Source organism: Notothenia coriiceps, unplaced genomic scaffold (assembly GCF_000735185.1).
Source record: "Notothenia coriiceps isolate Sejong01 unplaced genomic scaffold, NC01 NC01_scaffold00001630, whole genome shotgun sequence".
NCBI lineage: Eukaryota > Metazoa > Chordata > Actinopteri > Perciformes > Nototheniidae > Notothenia > Notothenia coriiceps.
Window position 1 is genome coordinate 491,650 of NW_011334331.1, and position 8,431 is coordinate 500,080.

The window sequence follows — 8,431 nt, forward strand, 5'->3', positions numbered from 1 at the left end:
CAAAACTACAAACGTGACATATCATAAGAATCCTGACAAGCTCAAAGGCTTTCTCTCTTGCCGGTTATACCACAAGGTGAATTCCTTTTTATTTCCTGCTTCTTCACACACATGCTCTCTGGTACAGGTTAGCTCTGAGTGTTAGTGACGCTAATGTATCACTGACCATATTACGTCCAAAGCAGTCGGGCATTGTTTCTGATAGCAAAGTTTCTGATAGTACTGTGGGTCTGCATTGCCGATATGACGTCATATCGGACGCAAATTGCGTCCGATATGACGTCATATCGGCAATGCAGACCCACAGTACTATCAGAAACTTTGCTATCAGAAACAATGCCCGACTGCTTTGGACGTAATATGGNGGCACACACTTTATGTTAATTTAATGTTTAACCATATTATCTCATGTAACTATCTTTACAGAAGTGAATGTAAATTAAACAACGTAGAAACGGATGTTAAAAATGTTTTGTAATGGCACAGTCCCCTCGTATTAGTTGTACAAACTTCCACTTACTAGGTAATCACTTCATCAAAGGAGGTTGTAGTTTGGGTTTGGTGTTAGAAGTAGATTGGAATTGTTTGAAATGTATACTGAATTTCTAATTGACCGTTTCGAAAGAATACCGAATTCATTAATATTGCCCTCGTTCCCTCCTTGGTCAATAATCTAGTGACAAAGTCAAAGTTTGTGTCATAAAAAAAACATTCGTACTGATATTGGTACACACACACTGATAGGGAATGCTTTTGATTGATATCATGAATGATATCAGCTACTGATATTCTCAACATATCATCAGGATATCATTCCAAACATCTCAAGATATCTTAAAAAGTCGGTCGATAGCATAATGATGTCAGAAAAGAATCACGGGTAAAAATGCAATCGATATCATCGCGGATATTATAAAGTTATCATTATGATACGATAGATCTAGAAGCAATCGATAAGGATATAAATAAAATTTATCATATTGTATCATATTATATAATCACAAAGACATCAACGAAAAAACTTGTGTGACATTCCTGGGTGAGGACTATCATTATCGTACTATAAACAGTATCACTTACGTATAAATATGACTGATATCACAAACAATTTTCACTAATGGTATCACAAAAAAACCACAAAGAACGATAATTGCTGATATAATAAAATTCTTATCTGATGGACATCATATTATAAATCACAAAGACATCAGAACAAAAAACTGTGTGATATCTTGTGAGGATATTATGCAACTAGATGAGTAACATGTATTCTTACGTATAATAATGGTATCACAAACATTTTCACTGAATTGTGAGGATCTTAATTACACAGTGAAAATGTGTGTGCACACCATGTATCTTTTTTAATTTTCGTGTATCAGTTGTGTAATCACAACTGATTGTGACCCGATTGTAACCCGTATTGTAACCCGTGATTGTACCCGTGATGTAACCCGTGCAGGACGGGTTAGTGCCAACTCAATAAAGTTTACATAAGTAAAAAGTTGAACAGGTTGAGCAGTTAGTTTACAGGGTTGACGGTAAAGTTGGACGACCGACGACACCTCCTACCTAAAGTCGCCGTCTCTCAGATATGAGATGCCATTGAATATATCCTTGTTTTTGCAAAAATTGTTTCCAACTCGTCTATATAACAGTAAGTACACTACGTTCGATCGCCCAGATTTTAATGGTATAAATTTGAATCTTATTTATACAAAAGGTTACAACTTGTCCGATTGATAACTCAAATCGACGGACCTACTGTTAATAAAGGAAGATCCGGTAAGAAGAAAAATAATATAATAAAATAGATTGAATTACATCAACATGTGAGAAAAGACACTCGCTGCGCTAATATGACAACTACGTAATCGTGATATACAAATTAACGCATAGATCGAATGAAACCGCATCCAAAGTAACAAAGACGGTCTACACCGCTACTTTGCACGCGCGACTCCGATGCAACTATATGTCCAGAGAATGTCACGTTTATTCCATTGAAGAAGCGTGATTTCGAATAAATAACTCATATGACACATGTGTGGTCAAATGGACAAAGACTGATTTTGACGTAGTCGGTGATGAGATATGAAACGTTTATAATATAACACATCTTCCCCTCTAAAGTATAGACGGAGAACAGCCGATTCCTATGGTGGTCCGTCCCTTCCCGGCCGCCCGAAAGGAGGCCTGTTAGTTTAGCAACGTTCCTTCCGGCCGCCGAAAGGTAACTGTACAGGGCACTGCGCAGATAGCGAATAAGGTTGGGTCAAATCTAAAATTTGGTGAAGGCGTAATGCGTTCGCTGCCAGCTGCATCGAGATGCGGCTATCGCAGCTGGTTCGCGCGGGCGTTCCCAGACTTAGACTGTCTCGTTTTATGGCAGGAATATTTTTGACCGCTATATATGTTAATTAATCACGAGAAACAGTTATACTGACTGCTGCGTGTGAATACGTCACGACTCACTTTATAATTAAGTAGTAAATTATAATTAAGGACTACCTATATTCTCCCTATGTAATCGTTTGTAGACATTATATCTGGATATATATTACAAAGCAAAAAAACTAAACAGTCATTGTACAATTGGTCAAATAAATTATACCAAATATCTGAAAATATTATACAATATTTACAGACGTAAAGATTGTAATTATTGTAATTGCAAAACGGTACATTTTTGTACTTTACAACCCTGTAAATATTTTACATAAGGAGAATGTATTTCACGAAAGGTCTCCACAATTCTTTCACTATTCTAGAACATAAACTCATTTCCATGTTCACTGGTCTCGACATCTTTATGAGTTTCATCATTCATGATTTCATAATCGTAGGTCATATTCATGATTTCATAATCCGTAGTCTGTATCCATGGACTTATTGATATCCGAGAAAAAAAACGAAAGTAAGTCTGGAGCACAAATTCCACACGAGACTTCCTTGTGTCTGTTGATATTCCTCTCATGGGCGTCAACTTCCATAAGACTATTCCTGGATAGAGGAGTTATGATACTACCCTTGTAGTTTATGTAACCTACCAAACGAGTATAGTTACGGAGTGGATGTGTAGTAGTAGTAGATTTGATAAATGGTGAATTATTGTCGAATACAGGTCTATTTTCTGTTCCGTAATGTTTCCTTATTGTACGTTCGTGTACTCATGTCACAAAAGGGGGATCCTAGCCTCAGTATCGTCGCCACGATTCCGTGCGGCCCGGGTCGTTTTGACACTCGCGCCGCGCGCACCTGTAAAATTCACACACCGCGCCACGCTTCAACGAAGGGCAGTAATACAAAGATAAACAGACGGTCGTGTTCTTTCCTAGTGTATGATAGTAATTTCCGAAGTTACATAAGTCATACATACTTGTATTACCACAACCTTGGTATTTACGCTTAGGATCTATTCCCTATTACACCAGGTCTCTATATACACTGTGGAGGGCACATTCTTATTAATCATAAAGGTGTAACGTCTGTCCGTCCTGGGAGAGGGATCCCTCCTCTGTTGCTCTCCCTGAGGTTTCTCCCATTTTTCCCTTTAAACTGTGGGTTTTCTCTGGAAGTTTTTCCTTGTACGATGTGAGGGTCTAAGGACAGAGGGTGTCGTATTGTCATACTGATATTCTGTACAAACTGTGAAGTCCACTGAGACAAATGTAACATTTGTGATATTGAGCTTTATAAATAAACATTGATTGATTGATTGATTGATTGATATTGTAGTGAAATGTGTTAAAACTAGCTAGCTAAAGTACATTTTCTAATATCCCAAATAACAAGAATACAGATATAACTTTTAAATGTTGTGGACATACTATAGGTCTGGTTTTTGACTGAATACTAATTGAGACTTAGCCAAGACGATTTTCAAAGATGACAGTTTGGAACATACTGAGCACACAGATGGTGAGTGAAGACGCGGATTATGTTGCAGCAGTTGTAGAAGAAGTTTCTCTGGAAACTTTTATAGTTTTATTTCACTGTGGAATACAACGCAACCAGAACTTTCCTTAGACTCAAGCTAGAAATGTATAGCCACCTTTCTTCAAGTATTCACTCACCGATATGTTTATGGTGAGGCTCTTTTATCTTCCTTTGTTAGTGAATGATAGGAGAAAGCATCCTTTAATACTCTACCTGTGTCCCCACTGCAAATGGTAAACCCCTTACTCTGGACTTCAGTATGAATTGGATTGGAGATTGTCCCAAACTCCAAAAGGCCCCTTTATGTAGTTCTGTGTTTAAGTGGCTCTTCAAACGTGTCTGGAGTTGGTACCATCTCTGACATTTAACTTGTCCGACAGATAATATCCATCTATCTATCTTCCTGCCTCTAAATAAGTGATTCGTTGGTGAAGGTATGCTAATTATCCACCCAAGACAAAGGGAAACAGGGCTACAATGATGAATGGCTTTGTTGGAGCAGGTGGGCTTGCTTCTTTAAAGATAACCCTTTGTATGTAGAGGAGAATGTGTTATCCATTCAAATAGCCTTATCTAGTTTCACAGGAGGTGTTCACAGCTCTGTACTGTTGTAATGAGGAGACAGAGAAAGATGAAATAATAAAATGAGACATGCAGCCCTGCATTACCATATAGATAACCAGTACAGTACACGTAAGAACACGATCAATAGGTGGGTGTTTACTCCCGTTTGAGTATCAGTGAGAAAATGCAGACAGTTGTTTTGCTTTGGAGGCGAAAAAAAGTACGAGAGGACGAAGAAATAATGAATGATCAGGAATCTTTTACAGCAAAAGTTTCCGAAGATTTAAAGCAGCTGAAAGAAGCACATTCTGTGTTTTTCCTCCGCTACAGTATGGGTATATCAGCCAAGGTATTTACTCATTTTGAGAGGCACTTTAAAAGGGGTGATTGGATAACCTTTCCAGTGCACACCTTGGGCTAAATTGTAGTGCATGTTTATAGGAGCAGATCTACTGCTCAGACTAGGACCCATAAAACACATAATCTTTTAAACTGACACATCCGATTGCAGAGAGCTTGTCAAATGTTTCTCCAATCCATAAAATGTGCTCAGAGGGGTTTTACGCTGCAGTCAGCATGGATGTATGACTCCTATCTACAGCATGCTGACCTCCCACAGAAATAGTTGTACTGTAACAGCACAAAAACATTTTCTTTATCAAACAACCTCTGATACCGATACTTATTTTAGCTTCATTGGGCAGTATTCTCCTCAAAACGATCCGTCATGGGTCCGTTGAGCATTAGGGAAGACACATTCAGCACAGAGAGGTTCTGTTTATTCCAATATGTTAGAAATACGGTGGCAGGTTCAACATTAATCCTACAATTCAGCCTTTGTTGAAATATTACGTGTACTTATAATTCACTGAAAAGGTTATTTGGTCCGTTTTGCTTTACATCCTTTGCATATATTTTCCAATTATCTATGATGGAAGGCACTTCCTGTGAAGTGAAAAGGTTTAGTTGCTTTGTATGGGCTAATAATGTGATTGATTTGACTTCTCGCTCGGAGACAAAGTAAAAATTGCGATCACAGCGCTAAACAGGGGAAACTTCTTTCAAGGGAAAGTTGATCATAATCAGTTTAACGTCTTTCTCTGCTTTACTTTTCTTTGCTAAAGAATCCAGGATGTCAAATCATCAGAATATAACTGTGTTTAAGGGTGAAACCTGTAATACTGATCCAAAGACATGAGGGCAGTGTTTTACATCAATTACTATCCATAATACGCACAATATACAGTCAACAGTAATAGCTCTCTCCATCTCAACGCACACTCTATTATGGGCAGCCATCTGCAATGAGGGTGAAGTGCTTTTATCTTTTCTGCCTCCTGAAATGTACACACGGACCATAGATGTATTATTGACAGTTCTCGAGGCAACTGTATTTATTTGTTTATGGGCTCAGTGGTTCTCAAACTTTTTCTGTCAGGCCCCCCCTCTGGAGAAAAAAAAAAGTCGGGCCCCCCCCAACACAAATAGTCAGGCTCAGTGGCGAGATTTATTTTGGGTGCACTGTGGGGTAGCTTGACGTTTCATAGAGGGTGCTCAAACATTTAGGGTTTCCCATTAATGTACCGGTCGCTACAGTGGAATGTTCTACTGCAATACTCCCCACGCAAATACACAGTGTACCCGCAACTGTTACAATGATAATCAGCTCACGGCATATAGGTGTAAGCAGGGGTAAAGTGCTATTTTTATAGGTGGTGTGTGGACCTCACATAGGGGGGTCCGGGGGCAAACTCCCCCGGGAAGATTTATTTTTAAATATTGAAGTTAAAAGCATCAATCTGGTGCACTTTGAGAGCAAAATGAAGAGATCTATGGACACATCTTCAACACCCATATGAAACAGAACTGTAAACAGATTCACTTTTTCTTTATGGATATTTTACAAATCACTCCCTTTTAAACTTTATTCTTTTTTTAATGTCATATAGTATTTCATACCTGTTTTTAATTTATTTTCTTATTTTTTTACAACTATAATGATCATATAAACGTGTGCCTCGGAAATAATTGTTTACATTAATGGTGACCAAAACGTTTGAGACCCACTGAGATAACAATCAGAGTCCTTTAGTTCACTGCGTCTCTCAGTCTGACAGGAGAGGACTCTCCTCCACTTTTTTGTTGTAAAAACTCCTTATATCTGTTAGCGTAGCTCGCTAGCACCAGAAGCTAACAACAACGATCTCCGGTACCGGTGCGCTCTCTGTCTCTCTCGCTCGCGCATGCACAAAAAATGGCTCGTTCCACGGAACACACACAGAGCCGAGCTGTAATGAAACACAGAGACCCAGACGTAATAGTACTGTATCATATTATTTTCGTATCAATACTTTTTCAAAATATGATTATTATTATTTTTTTTAATAACCATTTTTCCTCCTGGTCTCTCGCGCCCCCCCTGTCATGCCTCTGCGCCCCCCACTTTGAGAACCACTGGCTTAGGGCAAACTCAACTGAACTCATTATCACATAGACACCTTTGACATAACATAATACACTGTAACCTCTAGATTCTGTGGATGATTTTTGATATGTTTGTAATGTTTATATTAAGGGTCTGCCATATCTTACCCATTTCATATTTATTTAGTTAGCATCTGAGTTTTTGCATCACATTTTCTGGTTACTGCTGAACTCAGCTGTTGAAACAAAAGCTGCACAAAATGCACCAGAGAAAACAAATATATGTCAATTGAAATGTAACCATTTTAAAGCTTTGAGATTCTATAATTTAGGTTATAATATGTATTTATTTATTTTATGTTGATTGGTCGACAATGGGATGCAGCTCAATTTACTTCTAATGAGAGCTTTAATGTGTGTTATTAAATACATCGCCATGTCCCAATTAGAAAACACTGGGGCCATACATCATTTTAATTGATATCCACCTCGTGCCACATGGGCTCCCCATATTCCATCAGTGTTCCCAAAATGATCTTTGTTTGTGGATATAAGTGAGAGTGGAGTCTTTTTTTATTGGAATACACTCATTGACTTTTGTGTGTGTGTGTGTGTGTGTGTGTGGGTGTGGGGGTGTGTGTGTATTCTGCTTGATTGTATATATTTTTTGATTTGTGCTTTTTGTGAGCTATGGGACATTTGAGAGCAGCAGTCTGGCTCCTCATTATAGAACCACACACCTCCCATGATACCAATGCTTTCTGTTTATTGAATGGTAATGTCTTCGAGAATGCAAATGCATTCTGCCTCATGCATTTTGTTCAAGCAATCACACTTAATAAGCTATAGTTGACTGCAGCTGGGCTATATGAATATTTTTTATTCAGGTTTGACCAGGGAAACTAAATTAAATTCCTGCAGCGGAAAAAATAATTGGATTTCAGAAGTATTTAACTTAAAATCAATATTTCTGTAGTAAGAATGGATCATACTGTATTACTTCTTGTATGAGGGTCGATCGATGTTACAAACTCACAGAGATTGATCTGCCACTTCTGCAGTTCCCCCCCAGCTCTAGGGTTCTAGCATCTTTCAGTGTCTTTCAGCCCATTTGTTTGATTCCCTGTCACCGCTCTGATAGCATAATTTTAGCCATATAGCATGCACCTGTTTTCTGGAGAAAAAATCTTAAAGGGGACCTATCACGCAAATTATACTTTTTGATGTCTTTTATACATAAATGTGTCCCCGGTGTGTCAGGGAACTCACGCAGCGTCAGAAAATAAAACCCTCTCTCTTTTCCTCCGTACCCAAATCTCTAAAAACGGGGATACAACGGAGCTGATCCAGATTTGCGTCCGATATGACCTCATATCGGCAATGCAGACCCACAGTACTATCAGAACCTTTGCTATCAGATACAATGCCCGACTGTTTTGGATGTAATATGGTCGGTGTTTACATTAGCACCCCCGCCGGCAAGCGACAACGCACGCCTTACCGG